Below are 18,855 nucleotides of genomic sequence, written 5' to 3' on the forward strand. Positions count from 1 at the left end.
TTGGAAAAATAAAAAGACATTCTAATTTTAGCATAAATTTTTAGGATATATCATAGTATATAAATAAAACCAATATTAATTTACCCTATAACCCGTAATACAATAATAGATTAGCAAGTTAAAGCTTATATTTTACTTATCATGCAAGAATACTTATCATGAAAGAAAACAAGCAAGTTTAAAGTTTAGCATGATAAGCCCTTTTATTTTTTAAATTCCTATTAGAATCTTATCATTAGGGATGTGTAGTTATAGACTCATCATGATAAGCAAGAATATATATTTTTCAAGTTAAAAATATTCTTTTAAATTGTCATGCATTGAAATGGACATTTGATCCTAATATGGCTAACTATTAGGATATATGGCATGACAGCGAGCTCTATCATGGATACATGGATAGCCAAGTGGAAATAAACATGATGAGCACTCAAATTCATAGAAATTAAGATTAGCAAGTATAATTTTCTCCTATGAATGTAGATCTAAAAAGATATGCAAGTTTTAGCTTTGGTTTAAAAGGATAAATCATGTAAGCTCTAATTTTTATTTTTTTTATTTTTTTTAAGATATTCATTTTTTTGCACAATTAGTGGGAAAATGTTTAAATGTATAGTGTAAGCATCTTACAATGATCCATATAAACATATAGATAGCAACAATTAGCTCTCCCCCTTAGTATTTGTCATTGGCCTTAGATAAACCTAAGATTTAAAGCATGACATAACACAATAAGCCAAAGATATGACAATGGAAAACTTGGCCACCAAACATTATTCTTGGAATAGATGATATCATATTAGATCATCCAAGATAAGTCAAAAAGCCTAGAAGAATATGGCACTAAGACCTAGGCTATGGGCTTCTTGTCTTAAACTAAAAAACATATATAAAAGCACAAGACAAGCCCGAACAACCCATATGGAGCAACCATGCTCCAAATGAGTGTACTTATCATATGTGAGGTGATAACCACATTAGAAATCATATGATAAGTAACTGAGAACAAATTTACCTTTAAGCACCCCCTTTGAAAATGAATCATGCAATGCATGAATTCAAAGGGATGTCCTTACATGGACTCTAAAGGTTTTTGGATATATTTTTCAAAAGATGACATGTTAGACTCAACCCTTGGGCTACAATGACACTTACTCACCAAGTGTCGATTTATTATGATAAAATGATAGCCATAGTCTAGCTCATCATGATAAATAAGCATAGCACAAAAGATTTACAATTTTTTTGCTCATGCTCCCCTTAAATGTGATATCGTATTTTCAAATTCACGCTTTACTTCCCTAAGTATGTAACATACATAACTAGCTAGGGAGATCACATATAAATGTATACCTATTCATGTTTGAGATGTTGGCACAAGGCCACATGATTAAGTATTTTAATTAAGGTGAATGCACCGTTTCCCTCTTAAAAACTAAGAAGGCTAAGGGTACCAATTGAGTGACTTTTAAGATAAAGGTTTAACATCTCATATGTGTAGATTTTTTTAAACAATGGGTGATAACTATAGACTATATATATACTAATTTGAGTTCAATTCTATAGGACTAAGGCATAGTAAGAATGGTCAATAAAATACCATGTCTTAGAGAGACATCCGTGATTCATGAAGGTGAGAGTATACATTATGAGAAAGATATGATCCATATCAAGACCTTCATGAATAGTCAATCATGTTTGGACAAGGTGAACATGATAAATGAAGTACAAAGTCCAAACAACTACTTCCTACATTCACATACTACATATGTAAAGATAAGGCATTAAGCACATAGTGCATAAGCCCATTGAAAACCAAAATGTATGGGAGACATGTGTTCCTATCACAATGTATTGTGTGCAACTACTATATGAGTTTCAATTTTACTCAAGTGAGTAAATGCCCAAAGATGATACTACATTCTAATGAAAATTTCAATTTAACTCAAATGAGTGTCATACATTGAATCTAGATTCATGATTTAACTATTCTATATAATATATATTATTTTTTGAATTCAGGGAAGGATCCAAGGATTTTAGGATATATATATATATATATATATATATATATATATATATATATATATATATCAAATGATGGTTCATCTTAGTCATGAGATTATATATATATATATATATATATATATATATATATATATATCAAATGATGGTTCATCTTAGTCATGAGATTATCCAATTAAAGCTCTTAGAAATACACTAATTTTTAACCCATTTATGCTTCTGATTACATTTGATGAAAATCATTAAGTATGTAATAGAATGGATTTGATAGGACAACTAGGTGCAAAGTATTAAACATGTTTGTTTACCTAGGGCACAAAAAGATGTCTAAAAAAGAATTTGAAGTGATTTCTTAGACATAGCATCTAATATCTTAGTTTTGCTAGAAATAATATTTTAAAATAATTTAAGTATATAATTATCTAGCAAGTGCCATATTTATCCAAAAATAGAGTTTAAAGAATGATACTTTCGCTTTTTCTCAAATTTTTGTTCAAGTATTATTTGATTGCAAAAAATTTCGATTTAGGTTCAAGTCTTTAAACCTATGGGTTTTTTTTCATTTAGTTTTGCTAGAATGATGTGATCATTTAACCTAACTCCTAGCAACTACCAAAATGTTCAATTTAGGTTCAAATTTCGAGGATATACGTGTAGATTCAATTTGAACACATGCGCAAGAGGTGTGGTTGAATATCTTATAAGCACAATTTATGATTTTCACAACCTAAACTCTTTTTTAATACTAGCAATATGATTTTTTAAGTTTGAATTCTTGGCTAGTTGATCCTTAAGTTTCTTATCCAAATCTTAAAATGCAATATTTAGTTCTTCAAAGGTGAAATCAACATTTTTAATATTGTCATTTGGTTTATCAAGTATTCCGGTTAAGCATAGGATTTCACTTTGACTAACCTTTTCAATTTTGTTCAAAATCACTTTCGCATTTGTACAAGATGATACTTTTTCATAAATGGTAGGAGGTAAAGAACAAAAAATTGCAATTAGGGCTTTAGTGTTTAGTAAAGATAATTTTTTGTTATATTAAGCTTTTAGATTTAGCATTTAGAACAAAATCATTTTCTATTATCGTTACCATATCTTTATCTAGACTTTTAAGATAAGTCTTCATATGGATCAACCATGGTCCATAATCAGAACCATTAAGACAAGGTAGTATAGATCCCATTTTGATTGCCAAAGGTTTGATCTTTTAGCTCTTAACTAGTTAGGGTCTTAATCAAGAGCCCTAGCTCAGATACCAATTGAAATCCAAAGAGTGACTCGGTTTGGCAACCTAGGGGGTGAATAGGATGTTTATAAAACCTTTGCCTTTTAAAAACTTTTCCTAAGATTTCACCCAAGATTTATCCCTTGTTAAATTAAGTTTAAAATAGTTGAACTTATACAATATTATAAATTTATATAAGTTCAAAAAATCTTTTGATTAGCAAACTTAATTGGGTGATTTATAGCCTAGTTAGCAAGGTATAATTATTCAATTAAAACCAAAATGCTAACTACTCACTCAATTCTAAATACGTAAAAAATGCAAGCACAAATAATAGAGTGAGGGGTTGAGAGAGAAAGAGAAATACCAACATAAGTGACACAAGGATTTATAGTGGTTCAGTAAACGGCCTACTCCACTCTTCTCAAGGTCGCACTTGAGGATTTCCACTAATGAGACCTCCACGACGCCCGGCTCCGAGGCTTTTACAACCCAAGGGAATTAAACAAGGATTCCCTTGCCACCTTTACAATGTCTCTCCTATACGGCTGAGAACTAAGCCCGTCACCTAAGGGAATTAACACAGGATGCCTTTCCACCTTTCTTATCTCTCCTGCATCACCAAGATCTAAGCGCTTTCCGAAGAAGAAAATAGATTTGCCTCTAAGTAGGCTACAATGCACAATGAAGCTCTCACAATGTTCTCTAAAAAATACTTACAATTTAAAGCCTAAACCAATCTCAAATGTTTTTCTCAAATCAAGGCACAATGAGTTTGGTGAGAGAGAAAATAACCCAAAAATAGTTGCAAGTGTGTTTCTAGGATTCTTTAGAGTTGGAACATGTTCTCCGTGATGTTTTGAAACCATACAACATGTATATATAGGTTCCCAACTCAATATTACCGTTTCAGGGGCAAACTGGTAATTTTCGGGTCAAAGAGTCCACTGGCCGTTGTAGTCGCAACGACTATATTTTTTGACTTTTTACCATTCTCGGAGTTCCGAGAAAACAGCCAGATAGTGAATTTTCACTTCCTGGACCATTTCTCGGAGGCATTGCTCTGGAATGTTTTTGTTAAGAATATTTGCTTATGGCATTTCTAGTTCTGGAGATTTTTCTCCAGTAACTGTATATTTTTTACTAAGGAATGATAACCTAGCTTCATCTTTTTCACAACTTCAATTAGAGGTGCCCAACCTCATTGTAATTCAATTACACACACCCATTGTTACTGTTGAGAAAATCCGTCGGGCAATCCGATCCGATCATGCATAAATCTAATGGAAAAGTAAAATAAAACAAGCCACAAGATGAACACCAAGATTTTACGTGGTTCGGCCAAGCCTACTCCACGGGTGAGAAACACGATCTTTGATGCAAGCCTCTCCTAGACTTCTTGGACTAAGGATCGGGAGACTAATAAACAAACACTCAATTGGTCAAGAATTCGGATTCAAGAAAACAGATTTACGCAAGCTCGGTAAAATGAGGATATCTCCCTTGATATAGGTCGGAATGACTTGATTAAAAAGCCCAAATTTCAAGGAATCAAAGATCTACAACTTTACTGACAAAAGTTTTCTCAGCAAAACACGGGAAATAGCTCGAAACGGTGATGGAAGTTGATGAAAGCGAATAGACATGTTTCTGGAAATAGAGTGGGGCAAAATAGGGAAAGATAACTTCAATGGCTACTCTTCTAGGTTGCCAAGGAAGATAGGTAACATCAATTCTTCTAAATTGATGGTTGTAACTCTTCAAGGATGCAAACAATAGCGGAAAGCTCCTACTCTTCAAGGAAGGAGTGAAACTCTTCTAGGTTTCAAGGAAGAACTCCTCAAGGTTCAAGGGAAAATGTACTAAGCAAATTTTCATTCAAATATTCAACTAACTCAATTACATATGTTTGATACTCTTTAAGTAGAGAAATACATGAGAAAATTCGTTCAAACTAGTCCACTAACTAGTTTAGCGAGTCACATACATCATTAATAGCTTATGTACTCTAAACACATTAACTAGTCAAAGCTAGCAAACACAGTCTACCAAAATAGTCATAACTCTTCAACTACTGGACTAAATTAAGACCATGAATATCCATTAGAAAGATAATTCAAAGACCTACAACTTATTAGTTAAGTATTTTCTCTGATTCGTCCATCTAGAAGTCCAACAACGTGCTTCAAAACGGACCAGAATCATTATGACGAAAATACAACTGGATTAGGCCTGAATTGGAGTGTCCATGATCTTGGGCTGGAATTGGCCTTTATGCTTTGTGGATTCAAGTTGGGCTTGGGCTTTGTATTGGGCTTGAATGCGAGCTGATTTTCTCACTTGCTTGGGATGGTTCATGTGTGCTTCAAATTTGTAGGTCACATGAGTTGGGGTTGCATCATTCCCCCCTTGTTTGAAAGAATTCGTCTTTGAATTCGAGGTATCATCATCAGTGGAATCTCCCATATAAAGTGTCAAATGGCAGACATTAAACACATCATGTATCTTCATATGGGAAGGAAGCTCGAGACGATACGCATTGGGATTGATGCATTCAAGTACTTCAAGTGGACCAAGCTTTCTATCACTAAGCTTGTTGTAGCTTCCAACGGGGTGACGTTCCTGTGGCAAGTAAGCCCAAACAAAATCTCTGGGTTCAAATATGTCTTCACGACGCCTCTTATCAACAGCCTTCTTTTAGGTCTCAGATTTACTTTTCAGCTTACGATGAACATCTTCATGTATAAGCTTCATTTGAGATACAAAATCTTCAACTTGGGCAATGGGCTTTTCAGCAAATGGAATAGGTGCAAGATCTAGTGCTGACTTGGGTTGTCGCCCATAGATAACCAAGAAAGGGCTGCAACTTGTAGAACGGTTCATCGATCTGTTGTAGGCAAATTCTCCAAGTGATAGGCGATCTTCCCAAGAACGGGGATTGTCATCGATCAAGGTTCTCAACAAATTTCCCAATGATCGGTTTACAACTTCGGTTTGCCCATCAGTTTGAGGGTGGAACACAGTACTATACTGCAGTGTGGTCCCAATACTCTTCCATAATTGACGCCAAAAGTAACTAAGGAACGTTGTGTCTCTGTCGGAAGTGATGGTATTTGGTACTCTATGCATTCTGAAGATTTCTTTGAAAAATAAGCTAGAAATGCGCGAGGCATCCATAGTCTTTCGGCAAGGTATGAAATGTGCCATTTTGGAAAATCTATCAACGACCACAAATATGGAATCCATTCCTCGATGGGTCCGGGGTAGTCCAAGGACAAAATCCATAGATATATCCTCCCATGGTGCATGTGGTATAGGCAAGGGCAAGTAGAGACTGGCATTTGTAGTAGAGACCGGCATTTGTAGTTTGTCCCTTACCAATTTGGCAATTTCGGCATCTCATAACATAGCGATGTACATCTCGTTTCTGATGTGGCCAAAAGTACTTTGCTGAAACAAGTTGGAGAGTTTTGTCACGACCGAAATGACCTTCATTTCCCACCAATCACCTTTTGCCGAAGAGAGCAATCCGGTACACATAAGCGATTTCCTTTGAAGAGAAAACCATCACATAAGGTGAAATCAGCAAGCTTCTTATCTTGAGCATCTGATATGAGTTTGGAAAAGTATTCATCCTCCATGTATAGCTGTTGGAAGGGGTCAAAGCCGAGCACAGTAGTGCGCATGGTATTGAGCAAGCTTTTCTTTCGGCTAAGAGCATCAGCAACCTGATTTTGTACACCGGCTTTGTGCTTGATGTTGAAGGTGAAATCTTGAAGATATTCCGCCCATTTTGCACGCTGAGAATTTAGCTTTTGTTGACCTGAAATGTACTTCAATGCTTCATGGTCAGTGTACAAAATAAATTCTCTATGGATTAGGTATTGCCTCCAATGCTCAAGTATGCGAAACAAGGCATAAAACTCCAAATCATAGGTACTATATTTGAGTTTGGCACCATTCAACTTCTCACTGAAGAATGCAATGGGACGTCCTCCTTGACTTAGAACTCCTTCTATGCCGGTTCCGGATGCATCACAATGAACCTAAAAAATGAGATCGAAGTTGGGAAGCGCAAGGATCAGGGCTGTACATAACTTTTTCTTGAGCTGTTCAAAGCTTCTTTGGGCTTCAATGGTCCACTCAAAAACACCAATCTTCATACAAGAAGTGAGTGGGGCAGCAATAGAACTGAAGTGTGCAATGAATCGTCGGTAGAAGGAAGCTAGGCCATGAAAACTTTGAACTTCATACACATTTGTTGGGGTTGGCCATTCTTGGATCACCTTGATCTTGGCATCATCAACCGAAATCCCTTCTCTTGAAATGTTAAATCCATGGAATAGGATTTGTGGCACCATGAAGTAACACTTTTCAGGGGCTGCAAATAAGCGTGCTTGCCTTAGCAAGCGTAACACATCTTGAAGGTGCTGCAAGTGCTCATTAGTAGTCTTACTAAAAATCAAAATATCATCAAAATAAACAACCACAAAACGTCCAAGATACGGCTAGACTTCTTGGACTAAGGATCGGGAGAGTGACAAACAAACACACAATTGCTCAAGAATTCGGATTCAAGAAAACAGATTTGCGCAAGCTCGGTAAAATGGGCGTATCTCCCTCGATATAGGTCGGAATGACTTGATTCAAAAGCCAAAATTTCAAGGACTCAAAGATCTACAACTTTACTGACAAAAGTTTGCTCAGAAAAATACTGAAAATAGCTCGAAATGGTGATGGAAGTGGATGAAAGCAAATGGACTGGCTTCTGGAAATAGAGTGGGGCAAAATAGGGAAATATAACTTCAATGGCTACTCTTCTAGGTTGCCAAGGAAGATAGGTAACATCAATTCTTCTAGATTGATGGTTGCAACTCTTCAAGGATGCAAACAATAGGGGAAAGCTCCTACTTTTCAAGGAAAACAATATACAAGGATTACAATGGATTTAACCCAAAACCCAAAACCCGCAACCCTTTCCTTGCTTCACAAACCCAAGATCGTACCCAAGAGTAACCCGAGAGAAACCCACAAGAGAAATACGAAGGAGAACCCAAGAAGAATACGCTCTTCTTTCTCTCTTTCTTTCTCTTCCCTTCTCTTTCTTTATCTCCCTCTCTTCCTTGGTCAAGAGGTAGACGACACACCTCCAAGCCAAGACTCTTGCCGCTATCCACAAGAGAAACGCCACTATCTCTTTTTGCAGTCGTTTTTTTTTCTCATGCCTGTAAGCCCAATGGTTCCCACCTTGGCATTCCCATCTTATTTTGATGATTCCAATACACAAGTGATTTTATATCACTAATGTGTGTGCTTGTCTAAGTTGTAGATCTTGATTATCCTAAGACAAGATTGCTTTGATTGAGGACAAGAAGCACTCATTTGATCACATTCGGAAGGCCAAAGTCGTCGGAAATCCAAGACTCTAGAAGACTTGAAGCATTGCAAGTGAAGGCCATTTTAAGTCTTTTTTAGTTTGTATTGATCCAATCCTAGCTTAAGTTTAAGAGGCATAAATTAAGTTAATCTCACACACCCTAAATGTTTAAGTGATTATCTTTGTGGTGTTCCAACACTTTGGAACCCTCATAACAATCCCAACTTTGTGTAGAGTTGGAAGCCCATAAACAGAATTGAAAATCTGCTGAAAGATAGGCTTCTTGGAACTCCGAGATAATTCTCGGCGCTCCGAGCTCGGAACTTCGAGAAATCCTCGGAGCTCCGAGATTTGGTCCAGTAGAATTTTTCCAACTTCTGTTTGTATTCCTGGAACTCCGAGATCAATTCTCGGAACTCTGAGAAAATTTCTCGGAACTCCGAGAACACTATAACGGGAAGAATTATATCCGTTGGTGTTTTTGCCAGAATTACCACTATGCCACCAAACGGTCGTATTTGGGTTTTTCTATATATATGGGTATTCCCAACTTCCAAATTATCAATCCTAACACTTAAAAACTCTATTTGAACATCCAAAGAGTGATTCAAGCTTGTTTATGCCTCTCATCCTCTAAGATTAGGATTTGGATCATTAGGCTCAAATTTGTACATCTTCTACAAATTGTAAACCCTTGTGAGGGATTTTTTGTTTCCTTCTTTCTTATTCAAGAACATTGTATTTGGGCGAGTGTTCGGAGAAGCGGAGCCCACTCTCCGTGGTGAGGATTGCCACCAAGGTTAAAGCAATTGGAATTGTAATAGGCACCGATCTTCGCCGGAGTTAAGAAGATCAAATAGTGAAGCCATCAACGGGTTTGGTTGGTGGAGTGGAGTAGGCCTCGTGTTTTGAGGACCGAACCACTTTAAATCTCGGGTGCACTCTCTCTTAAACTCTTGCTTTACATTTGCATTGCACTTAGGATTTAACTCGTGAGCTTATTTTTCATTCTTGATCTCTTAATCTTCAAAATTGGGTTAGAAGTTTTCAAAAGGTTAAAACTTGTTAGGAACCTAATTTTACCTCCTCATAAGTTGCCGTACTCGGGACCACCCTTGGATTTTCACTTGGTATCAGAGCCTTGGCTCTTAAAAAAATTTCTTTTCTTAAAATCTTTGGTAAATATTTTTAAAAAAATTTTAACAAGGGAAAGATCATAAGATCTTTGGCAACTTTGTAATTGTGAAATGGCAAATATAAATGGAACCGGACTTCTGGAAGGCCATTCCACAACTAGACCTCCTTTCTTTAATGGGTCCAACTATGGACATTGGAAGACAAGGATGCGCATCTATCTTCTTTCGATAGATGTGGAACTTTCGCATATTGTTGAAAATGGATACATTTTGCCTTCCAAGCCATTTGAAGAATGGAATGTTGAAGAGAAAAGGCATGCAAATTTAAATTACAAAGCTATAAACTCTTTATTTTGTGCCTTATCTACGGAGGAATTTAATAGAGTAGCTCTTTTTGACTCCGCCAAGCTTATTTGGGATACACTTGCCATTACCCATGAGGGAACATCACAAGTCAAAGCTTCCAAAATAAACTTGTTAAAGAGCAAATATGAAATGTTTAGAATGGGTCAAAATGAAAGTATTTCCGATATGTATACCCGATTTTCTAAAATTTCCAATGAATTAGCTAATCTTGGTAAATCTTATCCTACTGATGAGCTTGTGAGTAAGTTGCTTAGGTCACTTCCTCCTTATTGGGATCCAAAAGTCACAGCAATACAAGAATCCAAGGATCTCAAGACGCTAACTATGGAAGAGCTTGTAGGATCTCTTATCACCCATGAGATGCTCCTCACTAGCCGACAAGAGGAGAAGAAGCCAAAGGAGAAAGAAAAAGAGAGTAGATCTCTAGCTCTAAAGGCCTCCAAGATGGACTCATCATCCTCAAATGAAGCGGATAGTGATGAGGAAGAAGCTTTGAGAAAATTCAAAAGCCTATGGAGAAAGCAACACAAAAAGGATAAAAATAAGAAGAAAGAAGAAAATGTAGTAGAAGGAGGATTAAGGTGTTATAATTGCAAGAAGACGGGACACAAGAGACCGGAGTGTCCACTTCTCAAGTCATCTTCCTCGAAGTACAAGGGAAAGAAAGATTGGAAGAAGCATAAGGGACTCGTCGCCGCTTAGGATGCTTCAAGCACGTCGGGCAAAAGTTCAAGCGAAGGGGAAGATAAAAAAGATGATATTTGCTTCATGACATTCACCCATGAAGATGAGGTAAATTCTAACCCCTCTTGTAGTGATAGTGAAAAAATATCTTATGATGAATTATGCATAACTTTGCATTCTCAAATTTCAAAAAATAAAGTTCAAAAGAAATTTATTTCAAAATTAGAAAATGAACTTAATATTTTGATAAATGAATCTTCTTCTTCCAAATCTCAAGCACTACTTGAAAATTTTAAACTTGAGATTGAAACCCTTAAGGGTATTTTGGATGAGAAAACTTGCCAATTAGCACAATTTCAAAATGTGCCAAGCTCCTCCAAATCTTATGAAGATGAATTTAATAATTCTTTAAATCAATTAACACATCTTCATAATGAAAATGAAATATTAAGATTATGTCTCCATGGGTTCCTAAATGGTGACAAAATTATTGACATAATCTTGAAGAAGACTAGTCATAGACCTAATCATGCATTTTATGATAGGACTAGTCTATCTAACCCTCATGTTAGACGTCATTATTGTGGAATTAATGGTCATTACCAATTCCAATGTGCATCTAAGATTAGGGATTGTGGAGGAACCAAGAAATCTTGGGTTCCCAAAGCCCCCATATGATTCTCTTCATATGTTCTTAGATTAGGGGCTTATGCTTAAAATTGAATATCTTTTTATGGTTAATTAAATATCCCCTCTTGTGTTGAATAAAAACTCTAAATAGGGGGAGTTCATTGCTTGTCTTTTTCCTTGAAAAATGGGGAGCTTGAAAATTGAAAATTTTATCCCTTTGTTTTTCTTTTACCCCAATCTTTTTGATAGATGCCAAAGGGGGAGAGAAATCTAGTTAAGGAAATATATGTTTGCTTTTATTGGAAAATCTCGTGTGCTTGTCATCATCAAAAATGGGGAGATTGTAAGCCCAATGGTTCTCACCTTGGCATTCCCATCTGTGGACCCCGATCCGAGAGAGAGGCGGTGAGGGAGACGGGCCCCCACGTGAACAGTCTCAGGATCATCCACGTGAATGGAGAGCTCTACCAAGGAACTCTCGAAAGAAGAAATGCCTCTCACAGCATGAGTGGCGATACAAAGATAGATACCTCTCGATTCGGGGACTAGCCCAGATTCGAGGCGTACCTTAAACAAAGAAGAGTCGCCATCCAAGGAAGTGGGCCAAGGATCCCATACTATGCTCTGTTGCAACGGATAACCAGATATATAAAAGGGGGTTTGTGCCTGGTTACGAATTCAGAAGGTCTGAAGAGCACCTCATCCGCCCAAGTGCAAGCACCTGGTCTCTTATGCCATTTACTTAATAATTTTGAAGAGTTTTAGGCGAAAGTCATATGAAATGGGAACGGATATCTCCGAGAAGACGTCTATCTAATCATCCATGTCTCGGAGATGAATAATAAGCACACATAAAAGAAATAAAAGAAGTGTCGCCTAAGAATGACTAGGTTATGAGTGTCATACCTAATTGGTGTCTGAGTTCTGGTGTGCAAACACATGCATGTTACCGCTAAATGTATAGGATCTGTACATGAAAGTAAGAAAACACAGCAAAAACATACAACACAAATCAACTCTATACCTGACTGGACAAAATGAGTCCTAACTCTAATGCGACTTGACTCGGACCAAGATGGCCGTCCATCCCAGCTGCTCTACGTATCCCGGCCTCGGGAAGAATCGGAGTCAACGTAGTTCGATGACATGTTCTAAGACTACGATGCCTAACCATCTAGAACCGCTATCCTAGACTCAATCCGCTAGACCCGACTGATTTTTAAAGTTTTTGCACGATTTATTTAAATTCAAGTGAATTGTAATTTTTAGGACTCTCTCTATATGCCTTAACTAATGCAAGTTGATTAGCCTTAAACTAATGCAGGTGGGCCCTACATCCTATGGGTATCTAGGCTGTGCAACCTAAGGAAAACTATGGGCTGACTATATGCTTCCTAGTCTAGCCATCGGTTCGACTAAATGTCTAACCGATCGACTCGAGGCCTCCTAACTCTAGGGACACTCACACGACAGGACACACCATATCAACAAATCAGGACAGACTCCTAACTCTAAAACACCTTAAATAGCTAAGACAGACTCCTAACTCTAGGGGAAGATCTTTTTCAAAAAGGTTTTGAAGAATTTTTTTTGTATTTTTGGAAAGGTTTGAAATGTTTATTTTTTTTAAAGGTTTGGCTTGACCTGGGATATGAATCCCAAGCTGCACTACGTACCCTGTTGAAAGGGATCAAGCCAACGTAGTTCGGAAACGAATTCCTAACTACTCTCCTAATGACTCAAGATTTTTGAGATTTTTGGTTTTTTATATGTTTTCTATATGTTTTTTATGTTTTTGACACAAGAGGACAGAATCCTATCATCATAAGGGGAGGACAGACTCCTGAAATCCCGCAAAGGTTGGACAGCATCCTATGCTTTGCTGGGGAAAAAGACAGAAACACAACTCTGCAAGGGTTGGACAGCATCATATACCTTGCAAGAGCGGATAGAAGAACATGATCTGATGAAAGGTTGGATAAAATCCTAACCCCTATGATGATAGAATTTGATTCCTGAACAAGAGGACTGACTCTCTAGACTAAGGATGGATTCCTATGCTAGTGGACTATCAAACTAAGATAAAGCCCACAAGTAATAAGGAAAAAGAGACCTTGTGCATATTTGGCAAAGGTAAAACACCCAGCCGGGCCGGACAGCTACCTAGCCCTAGGGTGCAACAAATGTGCAACCCAATACCCATAAGGGTAGGGGTATGATGCCAAGCCGAGTAGGGTGTTCTCCCAAAACCAAAAGACGCACAAAGAGGAGGTTTAGTAAGAGAATGAGACTGGGTAAGTCTCTTAGACACAGAGGTAGGATAGAGAAAAATGCTAACAAGGAAAAAGAGACCTTGTGCATATTTGGCAAAGGTAAAACACCCAGCCGGGCCGGACAACTACCTAGCCCTAGGGTGCAACAAATGTGCAACCCAATACCCATAAGGGTAGGGGTATGATGCCAAGCCGAGTAGGGTGTTCTCCCAAAACCAAAAGACGCACAAAGAGGAGGTTTAGCAAGAAAATGAGACTGGGTAAGTCTCTTAGACACAGAGGTAGGATAGAGAAAAATGCTAACAAGACTGGGCAAGTCTCTTAGGATGGGCTTGGGCTATCACCTTCATCGCCCTTGCAATGAGAGGGGATTCTAGTATCTAAAGAATTTTAACAGAAATCTATAAGACTGTGTTAGTCTATCAAAGAGAGAAGAAAAGGCTACCTGATAATCGCAAATTCCATTCTAAAAATAAATCAAGTGCTAAGCAAAGAAGAATTTTCAATAAAAAGAATACACAATCTATAGCAATCATAAAATGATAAATAACATTAATTAGTCCAGACCAGCCGCTGGATAGCCTAATAAAGTAAAAGAAAGCAATATCAAACACTTCTATGCCCAACCACAAACACCACCCCAATATGGGGATGAAATCAGATGATGCTAAAGTAATCATCTGATATCATTTACATATGATAATATTTCTATATCCCGCCTTGAAATCAGACAGTACTCATGTCGATAATATCGAATAGAGTAGTCATCTGATCTCCTTCTTCCTATTAAACAATTTATTTAAATAAAAAAAGAATGAGTATAATAAGCTTTGAGATAATCTCACCTGAACAATCCATTCAATGGAGAAATAAGACAAATGTAATATAATGATAAAACAATTATAGATAGGGGCATCTATGAGATACAACTAAATAAATCCTTTTGCCCATCCACTTTAATGACACATACATCATATTTCAATGAATATTATTCGAATGCAATCAACCTGACCCAACTTAACTTAACTCAATTTGATAGTGCTAATAGTAAACCAGCTCAATATCTATACTTGAGCTAAATAATCTTCAATTGAACTCAAGCTATCCTTTTCCAGATATTTCCAAAATTAAACCAGGTGAGCTGTCCTAGAATCAAAGTTTGACCCTCAAACCATTAATCATATGAAATTTCAAGAAATTATAAATGTAACCTCTACTCATAGTAATCGATTACAACACTGTGATCATCCAGAGTCTACTATAAACTTTTTAAAGCAATGAATAGAGTAGAATCAATGAAAGCATGGACAGAAGACCCAAAGTCATTTTCAACATTTTACATTAATTTCCAAAAGAGGTCCCAAAGATCAATTTTTTGAAAAAGGAACAAGTGCTAAGTATATGAGAGTATATGGCATTTGGTAATATAACCATGCCCTTTAAAAAAAAAATCAAAATCACTTTTTCTAACCTCATTACCACCATCAACTACAATTCCAATCAGAACAGACACGTCTTTGAACAATGCACAGTTCGATTCAACACATTCATTCAAGCTTGAATCCCCTTTTACATGGGATTAACAAATATCAATATCTTACATCTTGGAAAAATAATAAGAGGTCTGTGCATCAGAAATTTCATTTATAAACATTCAATATAATCAAGAGTAATTTCAGATTATGATGGAAATTTGAATGAGATTTGACTTCTAGATATTTGACTTCAAGATAAAAGTAAAAAATAAATAAAAATAAATAAAAAATAATGAAATGAAACAACAGATTAATCAAAATTTGAAACTGTTCTACAAACTTGGGAGGATAGAATAGACGAAGAATACCTGCAAGATGTGATCTCCCTCACCTTTCCCCCTTTCTCTTGTTCAATGCTCGGAATGAATGTCCCTCGATGCCTCGCCACCGGAATTAAGTAGATCTGTCAAATTCCACAGACTCGAAAGTTGCAGATTTCGCCGGAGAAGAAGACTTTTGGCAGAGCCTTACCGGATCCACCGGAGAAGAAGAAAGAGAAGATGAAACCCCGAAATATTATTCTCTCTTTGTCTGAGATTTTGAAAAAATGAAAACCCCCTCCAATCTCCTACTCTTTCTCCTTCTCTCTCTCTCTGGAACGAGATCTCTCTCTTTTTCTTCCTCTACGCTCAGCTTTTTTTCAGAAAATGTGAAAACCCCCTTCTCTTTTGCAGATCTGAGAATTCGAAGAGAAGAAGATTAGAATCTGATAGATCTCACCAGAAATTATAGTGATTCATCAAATGTGATGAAGTAATATCAAGATCGGAGCTGGAACTCGCCGGAGAAGAATGAAATTGATCGGAAATTTTTGGATTTCGGTGAGATCTGGTTCTCTCTCTATCTCTGCGAATTTTTCTTTCTTTTCTTCAGATCGGAGATAAAGGAATGGTGGCTAACCGGAAGAATGCCCGGATTCTAGCCGGATTTAATGAAAAAGACGATCGGAAAATCTCGATCGGAAATCTCTCTCTGCGAAAATCTTTTTCTTCTCTCCCTCCTCCTTTAAAAAAAAATGAGAAAATCGATATTTAAAGAAAATTCGAAGGATGATATCCGCACTCCAATTGGATAAAGCGCGCGATTATTTTGATGAGCGCACCCGCAAATCTTGTCTTATTGGCATCGGGCACGTCCCATCCAGGATAATCCACCCCCCTTATGCGCATTTACACTACAGCAAAGCTTCGGTCTGTTCGCTAGGCAAATGAGCTCGGATTTCGACGAAATTTTGCAGGGGCCTTGGCGGAACCCTAAGCTAGCTCGGGGTGAAATTTGGGACCCTAGTTGATTGATTTGGTTGGGTTTTTGCTCAAACATGGGAGGCTCAAGGTACGGTCAAAATGGGGTGTCTACACCATCTTATTTTGATGATTCCAATACACAAGTGATTTTATATCACTAATGTGTGTGCTTGTCTAAGTTGTAGATCTTGATTGTGCTAAGACAAGATTGCTTGGATTGAGGACAAGAAGCACTCATTTGATCACATTCGGAAGGCCAAAGTCGTCGGAAATCCAAGACTTTAGAAGACTTGAAGCATTGCAAGTGAAGACCGTTTTAAGTCTTTTTTAGTTTGTATTGATCTAATCCTAGCTTAAGTTTAAGAGGCATAAATTAAGTTAATCTCACACACCCTAAATGTTTAAGTGATTGTCTTTGTGGTGTTCCAACACTTTGGAACCCTCATAACAATCCCAACTTTGTGTAGAGTTGGAAGCCCATAAACAGAATTGAAAATCTACTGAAAGATAGGCTTCTTGGAACTCCGAGATAATTCTTAGAGCTCCGGGCTCGGAACTCCGAGAAATCCTCGGAGCTCCGGGCTCGGAACTCCGAGAAATCCTCGGAGCTCCGAGATTTGGTCCAGTAGAATTTTTCCAACTTCTGTTTGTATTCCCGGAACTCCGAGATCAATTCTCGGAACTCCGAGAACACTATAACGGGAAGAATTATATCCGTTGGTATTTTTGCCGGAATTACCACTATGCCACCAAACGGTCCTATTTGGGTTTTTCTATATATATGGGTATTCACAACTTCCAAATTATCAATCCTAACACTCAAAAACTCTATTTGAACATCCAAAGAGTGATTCAAGCTTGCTTATGCCTCTCATCCTCTAAGATTAGGATTTAGATCATTAGGCTCAAATTTGTACATCTTCTACAAATTGTAAACCCTTGTGAGGGATTTTTTGTTTCCTTCTTTCTTATTCAAGAACATTGTATTTGGGCGAGTGTTCGGAGAAGCGGAGCCCACTCTCCGTGGTGAGGATTGCCACCAAGGTTAAAGCAATTGGAATTGTAATCGGCACCGATCTTCGCTGAAGTTAAGAAGATCAAATAGTGAAGCCATCAACAGGTTTGGTTGGTGGAGTGGAGTAGGCCTCGCGTTTTGAGGACCAAACCACTTTAAATCTCGGGTGCACTCTCTCTTAAACTCTTACTTTACATTTGCATTGCACTTAGGATTTAACTCGTGAGCTTATTTTTCATTCTTGATCTATTAATCTTCAAAATTGGGTTAGAAGTTTTCAAAAGGTTAAAACTTGTTAGGAACCTAATTTTCCCTCCTCATAAGTTGTCGTACTCGGGACCACCCTTGGATTTTCACTTGGGTTTTTAGAAAACCTAAAAACCCAATTTAGAGGCTTTCTTATTTTTGCTTATGCCTTTCCCACCACACCACACAACGGTGGTGGAAAATAAGGCAACTTTCCCAACAATCTCCACCTTGGCTTATTTCCTAGCCACCTGAAGATTTTCCGTTGATGTCGCCACCGGTCCGCTATTACCGCAAACCACCATTGGCCTTTTAAGGTACCAGCTACACACCCTAGAATCACCTTGGTTCTGACTCCTCCTGATTCGGTCAACACGGCCAATGCACATGTGTAGCTGCCAACCAGTTGATTCATTCAGTCAACCTTGGAGAGGGATCTTGATCCACCCTCCCCAACGCAGCTACTATCATCCTCTCACCATCGTCTGCAATCCGGAAATCTGTCTCTGCACAAACTATGAAAGAGACCCTATGCGTACGCACGCCATTACCCTGTTTCCATCTAGCTATCAAGATTTATGAACACTGGTCACCATGTCCCCAACCAGACAATTTAATCACTACACTTCTCTCCTTTCATCAGAACCATACAGCCGCGTGTGATTTTCATGGATCCACCTGCAGCTGAAAACCTGCAACCCCTGGAGTCCAACTGACCAAGAGATACTAGATTCTTCCGTATCTTTGGAACATACGTCACACCACCCAAAGTACGAACCACTCCATCGAACATCTTGATCTTCATCGTGCCAACTCCTGTGACATCACAAGTAGACCATAAAACATTAGTCACCATCATGTCTAGGATAACAACCCAAATCAACAAGCATTATGCATAACAATTTGATAACTCATAACAAACAAAATTTATAGATTTTACACAACATATATTGTATAGGTAAATGGAGTTTCATGATCAATTCATAACGAAAATTGAGGTAAGATAACAGAACATACCTGATTCTTTCACCTTCCCTTCATTACTATGATTATCTTCTCCTTCTTTTTTTAACTCCTCAATGGAGCGTAATAG

Source organism: Tasmannia lanceolata, unplaced genomic scaffold, assembly GCF_043159265.1.
Source record: "Tasmannia lanceolata isolate RefF3 unplaced genomic scaffold, GAP_Taslan_0.1 ptg000024l, whole genome shotgun sequence".
In the NCBI taxonomy this organism is placed as follows: Eukaryota; Viridiplantae; Streptophyta; class Magnoliopsida; order Canellales; family Winteraceae; genus Tasmannia; species Tasmannia lanceolata.